This window comes from Eretmochelys imbricata, chromosome 6 (genome assembly GCF_965152235.1).
Source record: "Eretmochelys imbricata isolate rEreImb1 chromosome 6, rEreImb1.hap1, whole genome shotgun sequence".
NCBI classification, from domain to species: domain Eukaryota; kingdom Metazoa; phylum Chordata; order Testudines; family Cheloniidae; genus Eretmochelys; species Eretmochelys imbricata.
In genome coordinates, this window is record NC_135577.1 from 12,871,610 (window position 1) to 12,880,497 (window position 8,888).

An 8,888-nucleotide genomic window follows, 5' to 3' on the forward strand; every position below is an offset into this window, starting at 1 on the left:
GGCCAAAGCTACCTCGGCTACATCTACGCACTCACCTCTGTCTACACGGCAATCTACCCTTCTCCATTTGCATTAGTTTCCTTCTATCTCGCCTGGGGAAACTACAGCCCTCCAGCTCCTCTCCAAATCCCCTTCCCACAGCTAAAATCCTCTCTCCCACTGCTCCTACCATGTCAACACCCTCCACCTACTGTAGAACCCACAGGGACTGTCACGCTAACATGGTGTAACTGTTCTAACCCCTCTATGAGCATCTTGTAGGGTAGCCTACTGTGGGACCAGATCCTGCAGACACTTAATGTGCATGTGGTAATGACTTCATGGGGACTTCACGCATGCATGGAGTTAAGCACATGCTGAGGGCTGGCCAAGCAACACAAACTTCATTAAATGTCAATGTTCATTCTGCAGTAGGCAAAACCAATGCCTCAAAACCCTCCATGGAAAAAGCAGAAAGGCATGTGTATCCTAGAAATGCATGGTCACTTGCCTGAGATCTAGGAGACATGGGTTTGAGTCCCTGCTCTGCCTGACTGGGTGCACCTGTGTACTCCCACATCCCAAAATGGAGTGCTGCAAGGTCAGAGTCTTGGACTGTAAGAGGATGGCAGCAGGGATCATGCTTTTTGTTACTCTCTGCAAAAAGCATTGTGTGATGGCTTGGCACAATAATGAATGGAAGCCTGGTGGTTTATAGGCACAAGGCAATGAATTTGCCATTTGCTAAAATTCAAAGTAGTATAAAGATCGTGCTGTAGTTGTAAAGGCTGTTGCTTCTGTGCTTAAATCATGTACTTGGAGACTAACCATGAGAATTATTGCTGAAAGCTGGGCACTTATCTGCTAGAAGCAACAGAGAAGGAGAAAGACTTGGGTGTATTGCTTGATCACAGGATGACTCTGAGATTTCACTCTGATGCAGCTGGGAACAAGGCTAACCCAGTCATGGGATACTCGGGTGAGGTATTTCCAGTGGAGAGCGGGAAGTGCTAGTACCATTATACAAGGCACTGGTGAGACCTCATCTGCAATACTGTGTTCAATTCTGGTCTCCCATGTGTAAGATGAATTCAAACTGGACCAGATATGGAGAAGGGCTACTAGTGTATCCAGAGAAATGGATAACCTTGTTAGGATATAGATATTCAGGTCTGTCTGCAGAGGCCTGTACTTTAAGAATTTAGGTGTTTTCTTATCACTAAGCTAGTTAGAGGTATAAAAGAGCATCAAAATCACTGTCTGCCAGTGTAAGGTCCTTCTCTTACTGTAACAATCTGAGGCCCTGTTCTTAGGCCAAGGCCTCTGGCGAAGCAGCCATAAGCTGGGAAGCAACCAGTCACATCCTCACATTCCAAACTAGTCACATTGAAATAAGGTGCTATTGGGCTGTTAGGCACTATCAGGACAGGATTGTATTCCTAGCACCTCCAGAGAAAGGGAAGTGCCTAGCAAATGTAAAAGGAAACTTAGTTTGATAGCATCCTGTCTGGCAAGAACTCACTCATCAATAGCTGGGATGTGAAATCCTCACTTCTGTATTGTTTTGTCATTTATAGTTCCCACTTTGCTATTGTTTGTCTGTCTCTATAATCTCTGTCTGGTTCTGTGATTGTTTCTGTCTGCTGTATAATTAATTTTGCTGGGTGTCAACTACCTAAGGTGGTGGGATATAATTGGTTGGCTAATCATGTTACAATATGTTAGGAGTGGGTAGTTAAATTTAAGTAAATGATTGGTTAAGGTATAGCTAAGCAGAACTCAAGTTTTACTATATAATCTGTAGTCAGTCAGGGGGTGGGTGGGTGGCAGGTGTGTGTGGGGGAAATGGGAATGGGGGTGGGTGGGTGTGTGGGGTGGGGGGAATGAGAGTAAGGAAATTGGAATCATGTTTGGCTAAGGGCAGGAACGGGACACAGGTGTAAGGCTCTGTGGTGTCAGAGCTGGGAAGGAGGATACTAAGGAAGGGAACTGGAATCATGCTTGCTGGAAGTTCACCCCAATAAACATCGAATTGTTTGCACCTTTGGACTTTGGGTATTGTTGCTCTCTGTTCATGCGAGAAGGACCAGGGAAGTAAGTGGGTGAAGGAATAAGCCCCCTAACAAACCTCACTTAGGAGAGGAGACTGAAATACTTTCATCTAGCCTAACCAAAAGAAGGCTGAGGAGAGAGAGATGACTGCTCTCTCTAAATGCATCAGAGGGATAACTATTAGAGGAATTAACAAAAGCAGCAATGTAGACACAAGAACAAATAGATATAAACTGGCCATAAACAAGTTTAGGCTTTAGATTAGACAAAAGCTCCTCTCCATCAGCGGAGTGAGGTTCTGGAGCAACTTTTGAAAGGGAGCAGTTGGGGCAGGGGGGTAAAAAGCATAACTAGCCTCAAAACTGAGCTTCATCAGTTTATGAAGGGCATGGTAGGATGAGACTGCCTACAATGGCACATGGCTGATCTGTGACTGCTAGCTGCAAATCTCTCCAATGGCTGGCTACAGGAGACTAGATGGGGAGGGCTCTGAGTTACTATAGAGAATTCTTTCTCCAAGGTATCTAGCTGGTGGGTCTTGCCCACATGTTCAGGGTCTCACTGATCACCATTTTGGGGATTGGGAAGGAATTTCCCCCATGTCAGAGACCCTGTGGGTGGGAGTTTGCCGTCCTCTCCAGCACAGGGCACGGGTCACTTGCAGGTTTAAGCTAATGTAAAGGTGGGGGTTCTGTTTAGTTTTGTCTTTATATCATTATTTGAGGACATCACTAACTCAGACAGAGGTCATGGGTCTATTGCAGGAGTGGGTGGGTGAAGTTCTGTAGCCTGTAATGCGCAGGAGGTCAGACTAGATGACCATGATGGTCCCTTCTGGCCTTAAAGTCTGTGACAGAAAAGAGGGGGTTCCCTGAAAGCTCAAGAATGGCAGCGGACAGCCAACTATAAGCAATAACGCAACACTGGAGATACAAGTTGCATGCAACTGGATGTATGCCTGTGTGCACATGAAAGACTTGGTATCATCTTGGCACAGAAGTAAGACACATGATTGCCTTAGGGTACCAGAAACAATCCACAGGGAGTGGTGCAAGCTACAATTTTTGCATCAAGATTACCAGCACTGATCTGTGCCAGGATAGAACAATAGTAATAAGCTATTTCCTCCAACAACCCAATGGTGTATTTAAATAATGCAAAACTGGGGGTCAGTACTGGCTGATGGGCAGTGATGGTTGGGGCAGTGTGCTTTCCAGGACTGCAGTTAGCTAAGCCTTCCCTCTCCAACTTTTAAATTTCCTGTTTGGTCACCATCAGCACAGTCCACCATCACAGGAGACCGTGCAGAGTCCACCATCTCAAGAGACCACGCAGTCCTGGATTCGCAGACGAGCTCCAGCTTGGTCCGAACGGGAGGTACTGGATCTCATTGCGTGTTAGGGAGACGAATCTCTTCTGGCACAACTATGTTCCAAAAAAAGGAACGCAAATACGTACATTAAACTCTCCACTGCCATGACAGAAAGAGGCTACTCCAGGGACACAGAACAGTGTTGTACAAAAAATCAAGGAGCTGCAAGCTGAATTCTGTTGCCCGGCCGCATGTGATGGCTTACTCACACCAAAGTGGCAGGCACTTCAGTATGAGAGGCAAAATGAGACCTTGTACAGAAAGAACACGCGCTGTGTATTATGAATTGCCTGTTTCACTGAGAAACAGCGTCCCCTTTGTTCTCTAAACTGTATCTTTTAAAATACTACCCTCCCTTTTTCTTCTCCTGCAGCAGGCGCAAATGTTTCAATGCAGCCCCTATCTACTCCGTCCCAGAGGCTGGTCCAGATTAGAAGGTGGAAAAAATGAACTCGGGACAATGATTGCTGAGCTCTTGCAGTCCTCCCGCATTGATAGGGCCCAGTTGAATGTATGGAGGCAAACAATTGCAGAGTCGTGTAAAGCATTACATGAATATGAAGAGAGGAAGGATGTGGGCGATGAGAGCAGGCAGGATGCTATGGTCAAGCTCATGGGGGAGCAAACTGATATGCTCCGCTGTATGGTGGATCTAATGCGGGAAAGGCAGCAAGACCACAGACTGCTGCTGCAGCCCCTGGATAACCGCCCTCCCTCCTCCCCAAGTTCCATTGCCTCCTCACCCAGATGCCCAAGAACATGGCGAGGAGGGGGGGGGGCGGGCTGCGGGGACCAACACAGTCAACCCCAGAGGATTGCACAAGCAGCAGAAAACTGGCATATCCTAAATTTTGATTTGGTTTCTGGACTAGTCCTTCCCTCCTCCTTGTCCACCCCCATAACCCAATACCCCCCTCTAGCTTCTGATTTCTCTCAATGTTTTGTGCAACAACTAATGCAGAACGGTTATTAAACAATTGTGACTTTATTTCCTTTCATATATATATATGGGGGGGCAGGTAACTTTAAGAGAAACAACAACAACTCTCACAGCGTATCCTGGCCAGTCATGAAACTGGCTATCAAAGCTTCTCTGATCTGCAGCGTGCCCTGCTGCGCTCTTCTAATAGCCCTGTTGTCTGGCTATGTGAAACTTGTCACCAGGTAAGTTGCCTCAACCTCTCACCCCGCCATAATTGTCTCCCCCTTACTCTCACAGATATTGTGGAGCACACAACAAGCAGCAATTACAATTGGAATATTGGTTATGCTGAGATCTAACCGAGTCAGTAAACTACACCAGCGTGCTTTCAAACGTCCAAATGCACATTCTGCCACCTTTCTGCACTTGCTCAGCCTAGAGTTGAACTGCTCCTTACTACTGTCCAGGGTGCCTATGTACGGCTTCATGAGCCATGGCATTTAGGGGTAGTCTGGGTCCCCCAAGATAACTATAGGCATTTCAACATCCCCAACAGTAATTTTTGGTCTGGGAAGTAAGTTCCTTCCTGCAGCTGTTCAAACAGACCAGAGTTCCTGAAGATGTGAGTGTCATGCACCTTTCCAGGTCATCCCACATTGATGTCGGTGAAACGTTCCTTGTGATCCACCAGTGCTTGCAGCACCATGGAAAAGTACCCCTTGCGGTTTATGTACTGGCTGCCCTGATGTTCCAGGGCGAAGATGGGGATATGTGTTCCGTCTATTGCCCGCCGCACTTAAGGAATCCCAGCGCATTAAAGCCATCCACAATGGTCTGCATGTTTCCCAAAGTCACTCGCCTTGATAGCAGCTGGTCATTGATTGCATTGGCTACTTGCAGCACAGCAGCCCCCACAGTAGATTTCCCCACTCCAAACTGATTCCCGACTGACCGGTACCTGTCGGGCATTGCAAGCTTCCACAGGGCTATGGCCACTTGCTTCTCAACTGTGAGGGCTGCTCTCATTTTGGTGTCTTTGCGCTTCAGGGCAGGGGACAGCAAGTCACAAAGTTCCATGAAAGTGGCCTTACGCATACGAAAGTTTCGCAGCCACTGGGAATCATCCCATACCTGCAACACTATGTGGTCCCACCAGTCTGTGCTTGTTTCCTGCGCCCAGAATCGGCGTTCCACCGCATGAACCTGCCCCATTAGCACCATGATCTCCCAATCGCCACATGCCGTGCCATCTGTGTCCGTGTCCTCATCAGTATAGTAATCACGCTGTCATCACTTCCTTGCCCAGTCTTGCAGGTACTGCACATACTGCTGCATAATGCATGAGGTATTTACAATGGTCAAAATGCAGCAGAGATCTGATCGGGCTCCATGGGTATGGCGCTTGCACGGGTAATCCTGGAAAAGGGGTGCGAAACGCAGGAGAGCAGAGTGGCAGCGGAAGCTGTGCTGTTTGGGTCACGGTAGCCGAACAAAGACTGACAATGGTTGTCTTCTGTGGCTTTCACAGAAGTGGGAGCCCAGGACAGACAACATGGAGAAGCTCGCAAGCGTGGCAATAGCGGGAGAGCAGAGTTGGCGGCAGAAGCTGTGTTGCTCGATTCACAATGGCCGAGCAGAGTTGAGTTGGAGAGGTGGATTCATCGTAGCAGGAGAGCAGCGGTGCACCGTCTGCTGAAAGCAGTATGGTGTCTGCATGCCAAAAAGGGGCGAAACGATTGTCTGCCGTAGCTTTCTGGTGACACACACCCAGAAACACCCGCCAGAATGTTTTTGCCCCATCATGCTTAACTGGGAGCTTACCAGAGAATTCCAATGGGCGGCAGGGACTGTGGGAACTGTGGGATAGCTACCCACAGTGCACCGCTCTGACATTTGATGCCAGCCTTGGTACTGTGGACGCAATCTGCCAAATTCACCCGCTTTAGTAGGGACACAGAAGACCGAACGTATAAAATAGCTTCCGAAAATTCGAATGGAATAATTTTGAAATAATTTTGTACTGTAAACCTACTGAGGGGTAGCAGTGCCATGAGAAAAAGACAGACGGAGCCTAGGAAAACCACCAGCCAAGAGAAGCTCAAGAGGCCTAAGCCTATTGAGGTGTCCTTACATCCCATCCTCAGGTTTCACATAGCTCAGGCTGAGGCCTGCCTCGGTCTGTGGAGCTCCATACTTGGCCAGGTTAGGTTTCTTCAAGGCCTGGTATGAGGCCTCCCTGCTTTTTCACTAGTTTCACCCCTAACTTGGACTCTGCACAGGCCACTAGGGCTAACCCCCTTAATCTTATTTTAAAAGAGCTATAAAATCATTAACAATCACGGGCCTCAGTTCCACACCTCATCAGAACAATGGCACCTCCATCAGCCCCTGGCACCACGCCAGAGCCCTGTTCCAACACTGACTCAGACAGAACGCAGTGACTCCTAGTGAATTAACACCACTGTTTTCTGGACCTCCTGGGTTTTGCCCACAGATCCCCCTACTCAGCACTGAGGAGGCCTGATCCTTCCAAAGGTATGGCATGTAATGTTAGGTCTCAGCAGGTGTCCCTTATGGGATTGGTGATGGGATAAAGCACCAGGGTGACTGGGGGCCAGGACTACAGCTGTACGGAGATGACGATGTCGCCCGCATGAGGGGAGCTTGGGGATCTGTTGCTCTCTAGGGGCTGGTTCACATGGATGTTAATGAGAGTGCTACAGCCACTCCCTAGAGATGGTTAGTCCTTTTCGTTCAGAATCGCCTGGTTTTCGCTCTGAAGATCATGGAGTTTAAATCTCAGTGTGGGCCCAAGCAGGAGCAGTTAAAATTGCAAGCCAGAGATTGACATACAGGGCAAGGGGGTGCGGAGCAGTGGGACAGAAGACCAGACTAGCAGCATGTGTGTAGGTCAGAGTTAAGAGTTCAAGCAGAGCTGTGGGGGAGGCGTGTTTGGCAGCTGTTAGCATCAGGCTCAGGGGCCCGTTCTCCATTCCCCAGTCACAGGAGCAGTTTCTCTACACACCTTGCTTGCCCTGCCGCAAAGATAAAGCATCTTTGAGTGAGTTTTACATTCCTCCCCCGATGCCCCCCCGCCCCAGTGTTCACAACACAACAGGGAAGTAGGGAAGAAGCAGAGACGGAGTTACCAACTCTCATCATGTTATTGTGAGTGATGCAATACTTTGTGCTTTTCTTAAAGCTCCAGCTCCTGGAGTCAGGTGAACATACCAGAACATCAGCTTTCCTTTTAAAAAACGGGTTTCAAGCCTCATCTTTTTGTTTTATGTTTGTATGGTGCCTGGCCCAATGGGGTCCTGCTCCATGACCGGAGCTCTTAAGCGCTGCAGGAATACAAATACATAATAACTGTAGAGACAGAGAAGCTTCAAAGCATGACCTCCGCAGATTCAAAAGCCAGAAAAGCATTTTAAAATAGCCACAAATTTGTTATTTTTAAAATCTCATGATTTTTAAGGGAAGCTCAGGAGTTTGGGGGGACTCATGATTTTTGAGCGCTCAGGGTTGGCGATATTCTCAGTAGTGAGAAGGGCAGAAAGAGTGAGGGAGATGAGACGGGGAGCCCCAACCCCAAAGAGCCAAAAATCAAGAGATTGCTACAAAAATCTCGAGATTTTTCACACAAAAAAATACACTTGAGGGGTTTTTTCATAGGTTCATGGATTTTCAGGCCAGAAGGGACCCTTAGATCAACCAATCTGACCTCCAGCAGAGCACGCACCAGAGAATGTCACCCTGTTTCCTCTGCATGGAGCCCGATAACTTGTGTCTGAGTAAAGCGTCTTCCAGACAGGCCGCCTGTGGGCTGGTCTACACTAGAAAGTTAGGTTGACCCAGGTGTGTCCCTCAGGGCTGTGAAAAATTCACCCTCCTGAGAGACGTAGTTAATCCAACCTCTCTCCTAGGGTAGATGCCATGAGCTCACTGGAAGAACTCTGCCATCGTCCTACCTCTCGGAGCGGTGGATTTACGACAGCGTTGCTGCAGTATGTGTCAGCACTACAGGGCAGCACTGCAGCTGTGTAGACATAGCCTGATTGAGACTCCATCACTTCCAGTGGTCGTCTGTTCCAAGGGTTAGTCACCCTTCAAAGTGTGTGCCTTACGTCTACCTTAGATTTGGCCATGGACGATGGGTGAACCACAGGCTTGGGGAGGCTAGCCCCTGGCCCGGCCCACCCTTCAGCCTGAGGCCCCACCCCAAAGCCCAGAATCCCTCCCTCCCACGGCTACCAGCCCCCCCTTCCAATCCCGGGTTGCCCAAGCACCACCAGCCCCAAAGCGCCAGGGCACACACACACACCCAGAGCACCAGACAGGCTGCCCCATCAGCCCCGCAGCACTGGGTGGGTGGGCTGCTCCCCAGCACCAGACCACTGGGTGGGCGTCGGGCAGCCCTCCCTTTCCCCCCAGCCCTGGAGAACTGGGTGGTGCGGCCCTAGCCCCAGCCCCAGCCCAGCAGGCTTCCCGGAAGAGGAGCAGGCTGCTTGCCTGGGCTGGGGCCAACTACCAGCAGCAGAAGGAGGGGGCCTTGGGCGGAGC